Below are 19,369 nucleotides of genomic sequence, written 5' to 3'. Positions count from 1 at the left end.
TTACGTGTAGCGTGACATGAACCCAAGATCCCGGTTGAGGCTGTCCTCATGGGTGCGGAACTCCACTTCATGCATACTAATGGTGTGATATCACATACTGCTGGTGCTAAAATGGAGACCAAGGCTGAAGTGTAAAAGCCCGTGTTTTACAAAGGCTGATTTATTAAATATGAATATCATTATTTTGGAACTAAATGAAACACAAGAGGAGGAGGAAAGCAGGCATAGGTCGTGATATCTCAGCACCTGAACAAAATGACAAAAATGTTACAGCTTCCACAGGTTTAACTACGAATGGACTAATGATCTCAAGTGGTTAGCAAAGAGAAACAAAAAAATAATCCACAGCACAAAGAGCCATCAAATCCTGGGAGAAAAACTAACATTGAGCTGACTTGAGTGCATAATCAGCAAAGACATTACAATTTACGCCATTGGTGAGACAATGCATCATTAGGGGTGACACAATATGGTAAACGTGGAAGAGAATGAAGGGAATTTTAACCCCCTCAGGATGGGCGAGAGTTAAAATTCCAAAAATTGGAAACCTGATCCCAACCCGCCCCCAACTTTTGGTTTAACCAGAACAGGTTGGAGGTCGGATAAGTAACCTGCTCTTGAGAGGCGGGTCAGTTATTTAAATATGTTAATGAGGCTGCGTGCTTCAAATTTTACCTGGCAGCTGAAGAGAGGCGAGAACGGCCTTTCCAGCACTGCTTGTGGACCAGGAGGAGCAGGAGTGTTCCCCCCACCCCCCGGGCTCCTGAAGTAAACCTGCTGCAATTGGCCTCCTTCCTCCCTCCCCGCGATCCGCCAACCCCCTCCCTCCCACAACCACGAACCGATCTCTTCCCCTGGCCTCCACGATCTTCCCCCCGGCCTCATCCCAGTGCTGTCTGTGCAGAGCTGCATTTACCTATCGTGCATATGGGGAATTCAGCCACATACCTGATCTGCAGATCCTTGATTTTCTGTCCATTAATACTGGAGATGAAATTTACCCCATTGTTTCAGTAATGAACAAAATGGCAGTGACACTGTAGAACAGTATAGTTACCTTCACTCCCATCTGTATCTCAATTTTTTTTAAAGAGTAACACAACATACAAGTGTTTCTATGCGCTAGCATTACAGATGGGAGTGAAGGTAACTATACTAATGTGCAGATTGGTTTTAAAATGCTAGTGAATGTTCATTTTACTTGTAATATTCTTCTGGTTCATTGATTTTTCTCATTTATGTCTCCGGTATTATGTTGTTTCCCCTTCCATGCCAGTTTTTCATTCCAATTTCATACAAAGGGGCAATTCACCGCCTGCCCAATTTCCATCCATTAGTTTTAACTGATGGAAAATTGTGAATCAAGTACACGGACCTCTGTGTCCGATTTCCTGAAATGCACTCCCTTTTTGAAAAGCCCTGTCCCAGCAGCGTGAAACTGTAATATTTCACCTGCGGAGTTAAAACCTTTCCTAAGTTGATCTCATGCATGGGTACAACTGTTGCATTTGCACAGATACTCCTTTATCCTGTGAGCCCTGCTATCCTTAATACACTTGTGCAAAGAGCATCTTAATTTGTAGCAGTAGCAACAGAGAAATTATTTTCTCCGTGCAAATGTTGCATTTATATCCATTTCCAAAGAGAGTTTTTTGCAGATATTGCAGCAACACCAATGTGGATTAAACTGTTCAATATTAATATATAAAGCCACACAATACATTAGAATGGTATTCACAATTTATTTAATCTGGCACTCATATTGTGGTGAAAGTCAAGTCCTAGACTGGATGGGACAGTAAAGTACATCATGCAACTCAGCATTTGCAGCATTGCTAAAATTAATTGCGTCTAATCCTTTCACAGTTAGCTCATTAGTATTTTTAGTCAACTAATTAAAACTCATCACTATGTAAAAGCTACGTTGCAATCTGAAAAGTTTACATTAATACCACCCAAAGTAGCCTTAGCACCTAGATTACCATTTTCTGCGTTGTGCTAAGTTGATGCAAAAACTATTCATCTTCATATTCTTCTGCCAGTGAAGTAAAGGCTGATATATTTGGATCACTATGGCATGGTGTTGAAAGTAATACATAACATTGGACTGACGCTACCTAATAAATTGAAAAAGAGAATGCATTCGCAACTGCCTGTAACCACGTCATGCTGTGTCTGGGGAGTAGCCAGAATGTAGAGCAAGTTAACTCTTAAAAGCACTCTTACTGAAACTTTTGTAAACAATTTTACAACACCAAGTTATAGTCCAACAAATTTATTTTAAATTACACAAGCTTTCGGAGGAAGCTTGTGTAATTTAAAATAAATTTGTTGGACTATAACTTGGTGTTGTAAAATTGTTTACAATTGTCAACCCCAGTCCATCACCGGCATCTCCACATCATTACTTAAACTTAACATTTTAAGCTGAACTTTACATTTGTATGATAGGTGAATCACTGCATCATTTACATTCAGTAATGTTGCTTCAGGAACAATATTTAACTGTATTGAGCGACATATTATGCCACTTGTGTTATGTCATGGTTTCACATATTGTATCCATTGGTAAACAGAGAAGCTGGTCCACAAAACCAGCTAAGACATGCTGTGGAAGTTTCCTTTGGAGATTTCCCAATACTCTTCACCTGGGCCATGCAATAGTTTTCTTTATTGACAACCAAAACATGGATATTGCCTGGGCACTATCTCAACCTGTTCTCCTCTTGGCCATATTTCAGATAGTCTTACTTCTGGCGATTGTACGGTAACTACAATAATGCACTAAATAAAATCATGAATTAGAGTAATACATGAATTTATTCCTGCCCCCTTTTACTTTCTGTGCACTTTGCAGTCAGAACCAGAATAATTTGCATCACTGCTGCGTAAAATAAATGACTTGTCAAATTTTATATCCAGTCGCTGGCTGTTGCTTCTCAGACTTTTGCTTCTTATCAATAAATCAATGTGAATGATGGCAAAGTAATATATTTGTCAAAATACTTGTTTTGAATATAATGGGGTTAATGAAGACCGAGTTAAGGGTAATTTAACCCTGCTGTTACATAAATTAGCGGAACTGTGTCAGAGGCAGAGCGGCATCAATCACCTCCATGTTTTCATGGCCACTGCCCACAGTGAAACAGCTGATGCTCTGCTCAGCCACACGAACCAGAAGGCAGGTGGTGTTCAATCATTTTTGAACACTTGAAAATACCCTAAATGAACAGATTCAAAAGATTGTGCTGCAAAGGCACTTTTACTCTAAAGGTGGTTCAGGAATCTTTACTGCGGATTTGATTTAATTCCCTCAAACACAACCGATGAATTAATTTCTTCACGTTGCGCTTTGCTGAATGCCCTTTTGCATGTAATTGAGAAGGCGACAATTCCGTCCTTATCCTCTCTCCAGTTTGGCATCATTTTAAAGGGTTAAAATAAATGGCTAGGCATTTTGCCAGCAATTTGTTCGAAGAGTGTGATTTTTTTCCCTCTGTGGGGGTTTTAATCCCCACAGCTGTTAGTTGATAAAAGAAAGGAACTCTCTGGGGAATCCATTTTAATGATCAGGAAAGATGAGGCTGTTCATCTGACACAAATGCCTCAAAATGAGTTTGCAACAAAGATACGGTAACTATGAGGGTTACGATTCATCCTCTAATGGAATTCGTTTGCACTTCCCCTCCATGCCTTTCTTTCATATGAGTCAGAGATAAAAATGAACTTTATTCAAGAATAATCACAGATGTGGCTGAAAGACACCAAAGCTTAAAGCAGCTGATCCCCAAGTGCAGTCAGCATCGGCTCACTGAGTGTCATACAAACAGGCAATCAACCAAATAAATACAACAGTCGAAATGTTTTCTTGTGTCCTGCCCAGCTGGGGAGGGGTTCGACAGTAGAACTACATTCATTTATTCCTTTCATTTGCATTTGTTCCAGATGGCATTGTAAAAGTTAACTTAAGTTCCGTAACTCCCCACAAAAAGAAAGCAGCATGTAAATGTTTATCTAAAATAAACATAAAAATGACTTAGCCTGAGCCATGTACAATATTAATGGCTTTAAAGAATTCAGTTAAATTCTACGTTGATTAACTCTCAACTCCAAAGCAGAACATAAAAACCTTTCCTTTCCTTTTCCCTCCAACTTTCCTTCTATCCAGCCTCCCTTCATCTGCCCTTTCTTGCAAACTTCCTTCTGTCCTTACCTTTCCTGTGTTTTCATTCTTCCCTGTTTTCATTCTATTTTTTGATTCCCTCCTCAAATTCTAACCTTCCATTCTGAATTTAAAGCTTTAAATTATGAAGAAAGACATTCTTGTTCTCTTTCTGCACCTTGTCTCCTCAACACATCCCAAGGGAAGCCAGGCTGGTCAATTTACATTATACCACAGCCACTTGTCCCTTTCCCTTCACTTCAAGCATTATTGCCCCCCACCCTTCCAGAAGTAGCAAACCATTAAAGCCATTTTCTGGACACAGCAGCACAATGTAGACTGATGTAACTTTCTGTTGTGGGTTAGCATAGGGATAGGAGTATAGAGTGGCATTCTGTGTTGCAGGTGTATTTTTGTGGGGAGAAAATAAATTATGAGAGTAAACTAGCAGAAAATATAAAAACTGACAGTAAAAGCTTCTACAAGTAAATAAAAAGGAAGAGGGTAGCTAAAGCAAACATTGGTCCCTTCGAGGATGAGACTGGGGAAATTATAATGGAAAACAAGGAAATGGCAGAGGAATTGAACAGATATTTTGTATCTGTCTTCATGGTAGAAAACACTAATAATATACCAATAATACTAAAAGAATCAAGGGGCAAAGGGGAGGGAGGAACTAAAATCAATTACTGTCACTAGAGAAAAAGTACGAGGTAAACTAATGGGTCTAAAGGCTGACAAGTCCCCTGGACCTGATGGCTTGCTTTCGAGGGTCTTAAAGGAAGTGACTACAGAGATAGTGGATGCATTGGTTGTAATCTTCCAGAATTCAATAGATTCTGGAAAGGTCCCAGCGGATTGGAAAACCGCAAATGTAACACCCCTATTCAAGAAGGGAGTGAGACAGAAAGCAGGTAACTATAGACCAGTTAGCCGAACATCTGTCATTGGGAAAATGCTCGAATCCATTATTAAGGAAGTAGTAGCAGGATATTTAGAGACTCATAATACAATCAAGGAGCGTCAACATGGTTTTATGAAGGGGAAATCATGTCTGACAAACTTATTAGAGTTCTTTGAGGAAGTAACAGCAAGGGTGGATAAAGGGGAACCAATGAATGCAGTATAGTTGGATTTCCAAAAGGCCTTCGATAAGGTGCCACATAAAAGATTACTGCACAAAATAAGAGCTCATGGTGTTGGGGGTAATATACTGGCACGGATAGAGGATTTGCTAACCAACAGAAAACAAAGCGACGGGATAAAAGGGTCATTTTCAAAATGGCAATCTGTAACTAGCGAGGTGCCGCAGGGATCAGTGCTGGGGTCTCAACTATTTACAATATATATCAATGACTTGGATGAAGGAACAGAGTGTCTTGTGGCCAAATTTGCTGATGATACAAAGATAGGTGGAAAAGCAAGTTGCGATGAGGACACAAAGGGCTCGATATTAGCAGGGCGGCGGGTTCTCAGCGGGGGGGTCGACTGGGCGTGTGGGTAACGCGCCCGGTGAAATCAGTGTGCTCCGCACGCAACTACAGGATAATTGGAGCTACTTACCTTTGCTTCCGGGTTTCCCGCTTGTAAGTTGCGTGGCAGGCGGACTGTGCATGCGCAGTAAGGTCTGTCAGCTGGAGGAGCCCTATTTAAAGGGGCAGTCCACCAATGCTCCTCCTGCAGCAAACAACCAATGCTAAACCATGGAGCACGCCAGAGGGAAGGCTGTCCCAAGTTTTTCAGACTCCTCACTCCAGCTGCTTCTGGATGGGGTGAGGAGGAGGAGGGAAATATTTTTCCCGTCTGATGGGAGAAAGTGCCCTCCCTCCACCACGTACTCATCGCCCCTGTCCCCTTTCGAACACTACCACGCAACCCAATCCTCATACAATATCATGGCTATGTTGCATACGCACCCTCCCATACATCTCCCTCGCGCTCAACCCCACCCACACCAATGCATGCAGCGGCTCACCATGCAACCATCACTCAATCACGCCTCTGTGATTTGCCTTGATAGGAGAAGAGATGCCAGAACGCCCGGGAGAGGGCACAGACCGGAGGGGGCCTGCCACACCAGGTGGTCCTAACGGACGCGGAGCAGCAGGAATTGGACATCAGCCGCAGGCTGGAGTGCCTGTCTGTGGTGGATGTTGAGGCTGGGATTGCACAAGCGGCCGGTGACAGAAAGTTAACACTCAGCACTCATGATAGCAAATGATCTTAGCATCACTTGGCATCTGCAGCACCTCAACATCTGTCCACATGCCTAATATTGCTTTCTGTTCTCTTGCAGGGCCGTCTGCGAGCGTCGTGACCGTGCAGGGCGATTCCTCAGAGGACCTGCCGGTCTCTCAGGGTCCATCTTCACATCTGAGGCATGCATCCACCAGCGCAGATACATACACCTCAGTGGGTCCCCGTCCTCACTTAGTTGGGCTTGCACATGGTGAGTCACCACACACATGTGAGCACGAGCAGACCCTGGTGGCAGGGGCAGCCGTGGTGAGTCCGCATCGGTGGGAGCATTCTTCTCCAGGCTCTGCTCAGCTGGACCCAGATACTGAATCCTGGGGGCCAGCCGTGAAAAGGAGAGTCGTTGAGGGACAGCAGTACATTGCCGAGGTTCTGTAACAGGTGCCACACGCACTCTCCACAATCGCGCAGAGGATGGAGGAGTCCAACTCCTGCATGAGGGGAATGGTGGCACAGGTACAGGAGGGCATCTCCGAGATAGTGTCGCAGGGACGTAAAGGCATCTCTGAGATAGTGTCGCGGGTAGGTGCGGAAATGTCTGCGATGGAGGAAAGGCTAGCTTCCATCGAGCGTCAAGCACGGCTCAACAATGAGTCCATTCAGGCCCTGACAACGGCCATACGGATTCAGGATGAGCAACATTCTGCCGCCTTGAACAGGCTGACAGATACTTTACAGGTAGCCTTCCACGGCCTCACACAAGTCCTCCAAACTGCCGTCCAGCAGGGTGGAAGGAGTGATGGTGGGCCTGGGCCACGAGAGGGATGATGGTGAAAGGGGACATGGAAGTGGAGACGCCACTCAAAGAGCTCCCACGTCTCACCCGTTGCCCCCCTCTCAACCAGTACCCGCAATGCTGCCCCCTCTCCAGGTGGCCGAGTCTGCCCCTGCACAGGTGCAGGTGGAGCAGTCTTTGGAGGGGCCCTCATGGGCACCGAAACCCAGAGGGCGTCGGCCCAAAGCATCTCATCGGTCAGGGCATGGACAAGAGCAACCTGCCACTAACTCTGCTGAAGCCACAGGCGTAGCACCACGTAGGGGTTCCCGGAAACGCAAGGCGAAGGTTTTGTGAGCACAAAGGGAATGCACAAGGGTGTCTGACGATTTGTCATGTTTTTCATTTATATTTGTTTTGTTTCATATGCACAATAAATATTATTATTATCACCACTACTGCCACGTCTTTCCCATTCTTGACTGGCTTGTGGAATAGGTCCCTTTCATGGGGTTCACCATGAACACGCACACCTGATGCCACCCATTGTGTCACTGCAGAGAGGGTGTAGGTGTATTTGCAGGGCTCTTTTGTGCAGACGACTGAGAGAAGCCGGCGATGTCCCCGGTGGCACCCTGGAAGGATGCGGAGGAGAAGTTGTTGAGGGCAGTGGTGACTTTGACACCGACAGGTAAAAAGATGGTGCTCGGGCCAGCCGGGAGGCAGCTCGGCACGAAGGGGGCTGCAGATGTCCACGACTACATGTCGAGTGACTCTGAGCCTCCGTGTGCACTGCTGCTCAGAGAGGTCCAGGAAGCTGAGCCTCGGTCTGTCGACCCTGTGGCGAGGGTAGTGCCTTCTGCGACGCATCTCTCTCTGTGGTTGCCTTCCCTCCTCCTGTGGAGGTGGATGTGTCACAGCACTGTGTTGTGGAGCTCCACGTGTCAGAGGTGGACGGCGTGGCCAGCGAGGCTGGTGATGCTGTTCGCTCTCTGAGGAGGTCATGACTGCAGCTACGGCGGCCCCTGTCCAGATGATTGAGGGGGTCTGCAAGGTAGGTAAATGTGTCTGGACACCGGGGTAAGTGTGCAAATTTATGCATTTTATTGTTCGGAGGAGGGCGGTGGAGGCCAAACTTTGTCCAAAGTGACAGAGTGGCCTCCTGCAATGAGTGAGGGTCTCCCCCACCCCCCCCACACCTGTCAAATGGACCTTTGCAGCTGCCACAGGCTGATGGCTACAACACGTCCATTTCAACTGGGAGTATTTCCCCCAGTACGGGAAACAGTCCCAGTTGACTTGAAAATCCCACCCCTCCTAAAATATCAGGTCAATCAGGTCTGTAAACAACCTGAAGTACCTGTTCAAGTACTTTAAGTGGCACCCCACTGGCTTTAATTGCCGGCGGGAGTCCCACATGCGAGGGCTGCGCGCGCATGTGAGCACGTCACTGAGGAACCCGGAAATGGGGCGGGTTGGAGCCCGGCTCCAGACCCGCCCCGGGAATCCCGGATTTTTGCAGCCCCCCCGCCATGAACGCATCCGATTGTGGGTGCGAAAATAGTACCTAACGTGTTTGCAAAGGGATATTGACAGGTTAAGCGAATGGGCAAAAATTTGGCAGATGGAATATAATGTGGGAAAATGTGAAGTCATCCACTTTGGGAGGAAAAATAAAAAAGCAAAATATTATGTGAATGGAGAAATAAAATGCTGTGGTACGGAGGGATTTGGGTGTCCTCGTACATGAAACACAAAAAGTCAACATACAGGTGCAGCAGGTAATGTACCTAAAAATGAGGTGCCAACCTGGTGAAGCTACAACTCAGGACTACATGCATGCTAAACAGCGGAAGCAAAATGCTATAGACAGAGCTAAGCGATTCCACAACCAACGGATCAGATCAAAGCTCTGCAGTCCTGCCACATCCAGTCGTGAATGGTGGTGGACAATTGAACAACTAACGGGAGGAGGAGGCTCTGCAAACATCCCCATTCTCAATGATGGCGGAGTCCAGCACGTGAGTGCAAAAGACAAGGCTGAAGCGTTTGCAACCATCTTCAGCCAGAAGTGCCGAGTGGATGATCCATCTCGGCCTCCTCCCGATATCCCCACCATCACGGAAGCCAGTCTTCGGCCAATTCGATTCACTCCATGTGATATCAAGAAATGGCTGAGTGCACTGGATACAGCAAAGGCTATGGGCCCCAACAACATCCCAGCTGTAGTGCTGAAGACTTGTGCTCCAGAACTAGCTGCGCCTCTAGCCAAGCTGTTCCAGTACAGCTACAACACTGGCATCCACCCGACAATGTGGAAAATTGCCCAGGTATGTCCTGTCCACAAAAAGCAGGACAAATCCAATCCGGCCAATTACCGCCCCATCAGTCTACTCTCAATCATCAGCAAAGTGATGAAAGGTGTCGTCGACAGTGCTATCAAGCGGCACTTACTCACCAATAACCTGCTCACCGATGCTCAGTTTGGGTTCCGCCAGGACCACTCAGCTCCAGACCTCATTACAGCCTTGGTCCAAACATGGACAAAAGAGCTGAATTCCAGAGGTGAGGTGAGAGTGACTGCCCTTGACATCAAGGCAGCATTTGACCGAGTGTGGCACCAAGGAGCCCTTGTAAAATTGAAGTCAATGGGAATCAGGGGGAAAACTCTCCAGTGGCTGGAGTCATACCTAGCACAATGGAAGATGGTAGTGGTTGTTGGAGGCCAATCATCTCAGCCCTAGGGCATTGCTGCAGGAGTTCCTCAGGGCAGTGTCCTAGGCCCAACCATCTTCAGCTGCTTCATCAATGACCTTCCCTCCATCATAAGGTCAGAAATGGGGATGTTCGCTGATGACTGCACAGTGTTCAGTTCCATTCGCAACCCGTCAGATAATGAAGCAGTCCGAGCCCGCATGCAGCAAGACCTGGACAACATCCAGGCTTGGGCTCATAAGTGGCAAGTAACATTCGCGCCAGATAAGTGCCAGGCAATGACCATCTCCAACAAGAGAGAGTCTAACCACCTCCCCTTGACATTCAACAGCATTACCATCGCCGAATCCCCCACCATCAACATCCTGGGGGTCACCATTGACCAGAAACTGAACTGGACCAGCCATATAAATACTGTGGCTACGAGAGCAGGTCAGAGGCTGGGTATTCTACGGCGAGTGACTCACCTCCTGACTCCCCAAAGCCTTTCCACCATCTACAAGGCACAAGTCAGGAGTGTGATGGAATACTCTCCACTTGCCTGGATGAGTGCAGCTCCAACAACACTCAAGAAGCTCGACACCATCCAAGATAAAGCAGCCCGCTTGATTGGCACCCCATCCACCACCATAAACATTCACTCCCTTCACCACCGGCGCACTGTGGCTGCAGTGTGCACCATCCACAGGATGCACTGCAGTAACTCGCCAAGGCTTCTTCGACAGCACCTCCCAAACGCGCGACCTCTACCACCTAGAAGGACAAGAGCAGCAGGCACATGGGAACAACACCACCTGCACGTTCCCCTCCAAGTCACACACCATCCCGACTTGGAAATATATCGCCGTTCCTTCATTGTCGCTGGGTCAAAATCCTGGAACTCCCTTCCTAACAGCACTGTGGGAGAACCGTCACCACACGGACTGCAGCGGTTCAAGAAGGCGGCTCACCACCACCTTCTCGAGGGCAATTAGGGATGGGCAATAAATGCCGGCCTTGCCAGCGACGCCCACATCCCGTGAACGAATAAAAAATAAAAAAAAAATCCGGAAGGCAAATGGAATATTGTCCTTTATTTCTAGGGGGATGGAGTATAAAAGCAGGGAAGTCATGCTACAACTGTACAGGGTGCTGGTGAGACCACACCTGGAGTACTGTGTACAGTTCTGGTGCCCTTATTTAAGGCAGTTCAGAGAAGGTTCACTCGGTTGATTTCAGGTATGGAAGAATTGTCTTATGAGGAAAGATTGAACAGGTTGGGTTTTTACTCATTGGAGTTTGGAAGAATGAGAGGAGATCTTATTGAAACATACAAGATTCTGAGGGGACTCGATAGGGTAGATGCTGAGAGGATGTTACCCCTCATGGGGGATTTTAAAATGAGGAGCATAGTCTCAGAATAAGGTATCGCCCGTTTAAGACGGAAATGAGGAGGAATTTCTTCTCTCAGAGGGTCGTGAATCTTTGGAATTCTTTACCCCAAAAAGCTGTGGAGGCTGAGTCATTGAATACATTCAAGGCTGAGTTAGACAAATTTTTGATCAGCAAGGGAGTCAAAGGGTATGGGGAAAAGGCGGGAAAGTGGAGGTAAAAATCAGATCAGCCATGATCTCATTGAATGGCGGAGCAGGCTCGTGGGGCCGAATGGCCTACTCCTGCTCCTATCTCTTATGGTCTTTTTATAGTCTATTCATTGTTGGTTCACCATGTATAAATAAACTGCCTGTGTCTGTGAAGGTTACTTCATGTTGGGTTTATTACCTGATTCTTGACTCCATGTTTGAATCCCTCCAATCAGGTTTCTGCCCCTGCCACAGTACTGATACGGCCCTTATCAAAGTCACAAATGACATCTTATGTGACTGTGACCGTGGTAAACTATCCCTCCTCATCCTTCATCCTTCTCATCCTATCTGCAACCTTTGACACGGTTGACTACACCATCCTCCTCCAATGCCTCTCCTCCGTCGTCCAGCTGGGTGGGACGGTGCTCGTCTGGTTCCATTCTTATCTATCCAGTCGTAACCAGAGAATTACCTGCAATGGCTTCTCTTCCCGCTCCCGCACTGTTGCCTCTGGAGTCCCCCAAGGATCTATCCATGGCCCCCTCCTATTTCTCTCCTACGTGCTGCCGCTCGGCGACATCATCCTAAAACACGCCAGGTTCCACATGTACGCTAACACCAAGCTCCACCTCACAACCACCTCCCTCAACCGCTCCACTCTCTGATTTGTCACAGTGCTTGTCTGACATCCAGTACTGGATGAGCAAAATTTCCTCCAACTAAATATTGGGAAGACAGAAGTCTTTGATCCCCGCCACAAACCCCATTCCCTAGCCACCGACTCCATCCCTCTCCCTGGTCACTATCTGAGGCGGAACTCGACCGTTCACAATCTTGGCATCCTATTTGACCCTGAGATGAACTTCCGACCACATATCCACTGTGTCACCAAGATCGCCTACCTCCACCTCTGTAACATTGCCCTGCTCCGCCCCGCCTCAGCTCATCTGCTGCTGAAACCCTCATCCATGTCTTTGTTACTTCTTAATTTAACTATTTCAATGCTTTCCTGGACGGCCTCCCTCCTTCCACCCTTCATAAACTTGAGCTCATCCAAAACTCTGCTGTCCATATCCTAACTTGCACCAAGTCCCGTTCACCCATCACCCTGTGCTCACTGACCTACATTGGCTCCCGGTCTGGCAACGCCTTGATTTTAAAATTCTCATCCTTGCTTTCAAATCCCTCCATGGCCTCGCCGCTCCCTATCTCTGTGATATCCTCCAGCCCTACAGCCCTCCGAGATTTCTGCGCTCCTCCAATTCTTGCCTCTTGCACACCTCTGATTTTAATCGCTCCACCATTGGTGGCCTAAGCCTTAAACTCTGCAATTCCCTCCCTAAACCTCTACGTCACTCTACCTCTCTCTCCTTCTTTAAGATGCTCCTTAAAACCTACCTCTTTGACCAAGCTTTTGGTCCCAATATCTCCTTAGGTGGCTCGATGTCAAATTTTATTTGAAAATCGTTCCTATGAAGCACCTTGGGGTGTTTTACTACATTAAAGGTGCTATATAAATGCAAGTTCTTATTGCTGTAACCTAGCCTTGCGACTTAAACTGCAATGCATCACATGACCACATCATGGTTTATCAATGTCCCACCTTCCAAAAAAACACTATGGGCTCTATTTTAGCACCCGCGATCGGGTGCGTTCCTGGCAGGGAGGCTCCAAAAATCGGGGATTCCCGGGGCGGGGTGGGAGCCCGGGTCCAACCCGCCCACTTCCGGGTTCCCCACAGACGCGCTGACATGCGCGCGCAGCCCTCGCATGTGGGACTCCCACTGGCAATTAAAGCTGGCGGGGTGCCACTTAAGGTATTTATTTAGGTATTTCAGGTCGTTTACAGACCTGATTAATGTGATATTTTAGGTGGGTTGGGATTTTACAAACAACTGGGACTGTTTCCCGCACTGGGGGAAACACTCCCAGTTCAAATGGACGTGTTGCAGCCATCAGCCTGTGGCAGCTGCAAAGGTCCATTTGACAGGTGGTGGGGGGAGGCCCTCACTCATTGCAGGAGGCCACTCTGTCACTTTGACCTCCACCACCCTCCACCTAACAATAAAATTCACCAACTTGCACACTTACCCTGGTGTCCAGACACATGTACCTACCTTGCGGACCCCCTCAAATGTACATCTTGCGGATGGGGGCTGCCGTAGCTGCAGTCACGACCTCCTCGGAGGGCGAACAGCATCACCAGCCTCACCGTCCCCCTCTGACACATGGAGCTCCACAACACAGTGCTGTGACACATCCACCTGCACAACAGGAGGGAGGGCAATGGCAGAGAGAGATGCGTCACAGAGGGCACTACCCTCGCCACAGGGTCCACAGACCGAGGCTCAGCTTCCTGGACCTCTCTGAGCAGCAGTGCACACGGAGGCTCAGAGTCACTCGACATGTAGTCGGGGACATCTGCAGCCTCCTTCATGCCGAGCTGCTCCTGGTTGGCCTGAGCACCATCTTCTTACCTATCGCTGTCAAAGTCACCACTGCCCTCAACAACTTCTCCTCCGCATCCTTCCAGGGTGCCACCGGGGACATTACCGACGTGTCTCAGTCGTCTGCACAAAAGAGCCCTGCAAATACACCTACACCAATCTGCAGTGACACAATGGGTGGCATCAGGTGTGGGTCTTCATAGTGATCCTCAAGAAAGGGCATTATTGCACAAACCAGACAGGATTCGCGAAGACTTGGCAGTAGTGGTGCCAATATAATATGTAATGTGAGTTGATCAGAAATTAAATATAAGTAAAAACCATGATAAACCCTCAAACACCCTTGTGCATCCCTTTCATGCTCACGGCACGTTTGCCTTACGCTGCCTACTGCACATATGTGATGCATGCCCTGTGGCTGCAGCACAGGTAGTGGCAGGTTGAGTGAGGCTGACTGTGAAAGAGATGCATGAGAGGGTGAGTATGAAATAGAACCATGAGACTGTATGAGGATTGGGTTGAGTGGTAGTGGCGGGATGAGTATTGGTGAGGTGAGTAAGTGCAGGTAAGATGAGGATGAGCTTTGAGTGGGTGTGAGGGGTGATGTGACAGAGTAGTGTTGGCAGTGCAGAAGGAGATGTGGGGTGGGGGCGGTGATGTGGCAGATGGAGTGTAGGGGAATGACCTACTTAGGTCATTGCAGCGCCTCCTGCACTGTATGCAGGTGGGCGATATGTTGGTGGTGCAGGTGACCTCCTCTGCCACCTCGAGCCAGGCCTTGTTGGTGGCAGAGGCAGGCCACTTCCTCCCGCCCGCCGGGGGGAAGATCTCTGTCCTCCCCCCTCCTCCTCATCCCATCCAGTAAGAGCTGGAGTGAGGCATCATTAAACCTGGGAGCAGCCTTCCCCCGGGCTGCTCCATGCTGTAATTTTTCCTATTTCTTGCAGCATCAGTCAGTGGAGGACTGCCCCTTTAAATAGAGCTCCTCCAGCTGACAGAGCTTACTGTGCATGTGCAGTCTGCCCGCCGCGCAGCTCAGCAACAAGAGGTAAATGGATCCAATCAGCCTGCGATTGAGTTCAGGGCAGACTGATTTCACCGGGCGTGTTACCCACGCACCCAAACGCCCCCCCCCGCCGCGAACCTGCCACCCTGGTAATATTGGGCCCTATCAAATTGCAAACATTGATTTTAAAACTTTATTTTGTAACAAAACACGCAGCACAAGTCATCTAGCCATGTAAAGTGAATAAATATAGCAACAGGAAGAGGTTTCATTTATGATGATATCACATTACTGATAATTTATATCACAATGGAGTTTGACAGACAGAGACAGACACAGAGGGAGCGACAAAGCAAAAGAAAAACAGCAAATTGCACAATCCCCTTTGCATCCTGCTGTCTCTTTCATTGACAAGAGTCCTGTAGAAAATTTAACCAAAAACAGCTACGAGAATGATTGTAGCCCTAGCCAGTGATTGTTCCCAATTGTTTCTGCTGTTGTATACCTCAAAAGTTTAATAAAGCGCCAAAAATATCTTTTAAAGAGAAGAGGCGATTTTTGTCCGGTGCACTAATTGGGCAAGCGGCAGACATCGCAATTGCGCTGTCCATCCAATCGCACCATCTTGGTGGTCAGACCTCATTAGCATGCAGCTGGCAAGCTCCAATCGGGCAGTCTGAGGCAACTTGCTGGCCAGGGAGGATGGGAAATTGGATGGTTGACAATCCAGTCCCGCGGAGGGTGGGGGCTGGCGGAGGGTGGGGGACCACGCTGGAGGATGCACTGGAACCGGTAACAGGCCAGAGTATTTTTGTGGAGCCAGCAGGAACACTCCTGCTCCTCCTGGCCCAACAAAAAGAGAAATTTTGTGCCAGTTTCTCAAGCGGTCAGCAGTAGTTAGGCCTCATCAATGTCAGGACCAATGGGCGGGGTGTGCGCGATGCACGCATTGGTCCACAAAAATTACATTGTCGAACCTTGATTTAAGTATTGAAATCAAGCCCCAACATGCTGTGGGCGGGGCCGTTGGCCACCTATTTCAAGGCCCACTTGATAATCGAGGCGGGTGGGCCTCAGTCAGCCAATGGGTGTGAATGTTGTTAGCTTACTGCCCTGTCTTCTGGCGTATACGGGCCGGTAGTCATATGAAAATCACCCCCAGATTTTCTTAAAAAATGTGGTAGAGACCTTTTCGTTTGCTGACAAACACAATGACATAAATCATGTCAAAAAATGTGTCTGTGTGTCACTTGATGTAATTGCAACAAAATTGATGTGCAGTTCTTCTGACTCCTCTCCCCTCAAACAAGGCATTTCTCATAAAGGCAGAGCATCTTCGGAGGATTTTGATAGAAATCACTTTCATTCTATTTAAAACAGGAAGAGGAGCACCAGGATCTCAGAGTGGGACAGTAGCAAAAATTAGGACGTGTATTCAGGCCTCAGACTATTGACGGACAATGACGCGGGTGATTACTCTTTTTATATCATTACGCAATATTGATGAAACAAATCTTTGTTTTAAATAAAATTGCCATTTTGTCTTCTTATATTATTTGAAAATAATCACCAATCTACATATTTGCTTGTGTTTCAGTTTCATGCAATGCTATAATATCCAAGAATAAAATGATCACAAAAGTAATTAGTTTGTATTGTCTGCAATTTACCTCATTATTTTCAATGCTGTAACATTATGCTTTATCCTTTTCCTTTTAGAAAGAATACCAAAACTTCAAACATTTTTATTCCAGTGAAATAATCAGATTATTTGGCTGCAAAATGACTTAAGATTATTGCATTAACCTTTATTTCACTGAATAGTTAGATACTTATACAGATGTCACAATAAATGAGGCATCTAGCTCATTAAAGATTAACAATAGGAGTTAGAAAGGCAATTACTGTACAGGTAGAATGTTGTTCCATTGCTTTGCTCATTCGTAAACAATTTTACAACACCAAGTTATAGTCCAGCAATTTTATTTTAAATTCACAAGCTTTCGGAGATTTTCTCCTTCCTCAGGCAAACATTTGCCTGAGGAAGGAGAAAATCTCCGAAAGCTTGTGAATTTAAAATAAAATTGCTGGACTATAACTTGGTGTTGTAAAATTGTTTACAATTGTCAACCCCAGTCCATCACCGGCATCTCCACATCTTGCTCATTCGTGGCATTTTAATACATTCACAATGGGTGTAAGTACTTTGGAGGTTTGGGTCATAACTAATTGTTATCCATAAAGCACCCATCAACTCCTCTGCAATAAAGATCTGTTTTTAGGGCAAATAAAAAAAAAATCTTACATACGGGAGCTCAAACATCGTATTAGTAAAGGCTTTTGACTTATGACAAATTCATATTAAAATTATTTCTTGAGAAAACTGTACAAAAAAAGAGGTTTCAGTATTGAAAAAAGCATTAAAAATTATATAATTGCACACAGTTAGATAAACAGAAGTAGAATTTCAATCCATATTATCAGATATGTAGATAATTAGATATAAATATAATTTAGATGCATTAATGTTCCCAGACCTTCAATAAAATGTACTTCATAACATCCTCCATTGTTGTTAGTTAAATTAACATTGAGAATTTTATGAAGATGACAAGGTGTATATCTGTCGAATAAAACGTAAATAACAAAATACATTTTATGCGATCATGCAAATTATAGTTTTTGTTTAAACTTACCACACTATTCCAGAAAACATTTTCCTCCTTTCCGAGTCAGGCAAGTGTAGTTGTCCCTCGGCTCTAAAATCCCATCCACAAGCTGCTACTATAAAATCAATCAATAAATCATTTTTATTTTCACATAGCAATTAAAGAAATTTACACAGCATTCACATTTAAATGTTACATTTCACAGTGTTAATAATGACAACAAGATATCTTTACCAGGTTTAAATGGACAGGTAGCCGTGTTCTACTTGCTCGGTGCTGTCGTTTTGACCCAGCCTAAATCCTGGATTAGTGGTGCGGATCCTCCCGCAACAAGAGTCCACATTCAGGAAATTGCAAACATTCATCCATGATGCAGACCAGCAAAGTATGCAGCAGCCTATTATGGAAAGTAAGACGTACAGCATAAGGGAACAATCTAGTGCAGCAGCCAGCTCCTGGTCAGCATAAACTATTCTGAAGTATTTGCTTTGTTCTTCGATAACAGTATACATAAAAGCACAACACCAAAAAGTATCCATTGTAAGATCCATATTTGGGGGGGTGGGGGTGCAAGGGCAGATTTTAAACAGCGTTATTCACACCTTTTAGAGAGTCTCCTGGTCTTTTTAGTGAATTTACAAAGCACCTCTGTTCATGTAGATTCAAGTACAGTTAATTAGATAAGAGCCTCCCTAATGATTCATCTAAAACCAGCAATGTGCTCACACACTGGTAAATCTATTTTTAATTTGGCATGCACTTAAAATTATAGGTGGAATTCAGCACATCTAATTTCCAGTCGAATGCTTAATTCTGGTATTAAAATAATTACTGTTCTACCCCACCCTTTGTGTTGGACACCTTAGCTAATGAAAAGAAACTTGCAGGGGTGATATAAACTTAAGAAACTATTATAAAAGTGGCAGTAATGATTTCCAAGTTATTTTCCATGTATTGCTAACTATTTCATCTCAAAAGGAAAATAAAGAAAGAAAAAATAACATTCAAAAGCTTTGGTAGGTTCTGCTTCTAAACACTTAGAATTTCACACGTTAATTTTGTCAAACCATATGGGACATATTGATCTCATCAGAATAAAAATTCTAAATCACCTTAATATCTTTACCATACCTTGCTGTGCCAAACTGATATATTACTGAGCTAATACATTCCAGAAGAAAAAAAACTGAAAAGTGTTTTACTTTCAATTTCAAACATCTGTTAAACTGGTGGGGCGGGGAGGATCATAAATTCAAATCTATCAATTCTTTGAGGTCCACAGACACGGTTTGCACAAAGTAAATTTTAGAAAAGTAGCAATATGAAAGCACTAAAGGGATCCTAGAGAGCAAGAGCAAACCTGTGAGCTGGGCTTGTTGCTGCAAGGATGCTGCAGGGTTCAATATCCTAGCTCTTCCATCCCTATGGTCCATGGTCCACATGATCTCCTGGACTGGTTTTGATCGCCTGAGGGGGTCAGAGAGGAATTTTCCAGAGTATTTTTTCCCTTATTGACCCTGGGGTTTTCTCTTTTTTTGGCTTATCCCAGGAGATTACATGGCTGTGGGGGTGGGAGGGTGTAGCAAGTGTCTGGTCAAGATGCTCCAGCCATCGTGTGTGTGAGGCAGGCTTGAGAGACTAGCTGGTCTTTCCCTGCCTGTAGTTTTTGTATGTTCGATCTAAGACTCCAGGAGTAATATTTCCTTTCTCAGGACTTTATAGGACCAACTAGCAACTGTGCAGTCTGAAATGGACTATCGATTATTGTGTTCTTCCTAACTTTAGCAGGAGGATAAATAGGAGACATTATCGAGGAAGAGAAAGTTCTTCACCA

General features: G+C 45.7%; 1 long non-coding RNA gene across 1 annotated transcript in view; it reads left to right on the top strand.

Moving 5' to 3' along the window:
- LOC137341859 (uncharacterized) overlaps window positions 1-16,307 on the top strand; it is a 31,150-nt gene extending 14,843 nt beyond the window's left edge. Inside the window, exon 3 of the long non-coding RNA XR_010967140.1 lies at window positions 16,247-16,307. This is a non-coding gene — a long non-coding RNA (uncharacterized lncRNA). The remainder of the gene's footprint in view (window positions 1-16,246) is intronic.
- The last annotated feature ends 3,062 nt before the right edge of the window (window positions 16,308-19,369 follow it).

Source organism: Heptranchias perlo, chromosome 24 (genome assembly GCF_035084215.1).
Source record: "Heptranchias perlo isolate sHepPer1 chromosome 24, sHepPer1.hap1, whole genome shotgun sequence".
NCBI classification, from domain to species: Eukaryota; Metazoa; Chordata; class Chondrichthyes; order Hexanchiformes; family Hexanchidae; genus Heptranchias; species Heptranchias perlo.
The sequence above is the reverse complement of the archived record's forward strand: the minus strand, read 5'-3'. Positions and strand labels throughout refer to the sequence as shown.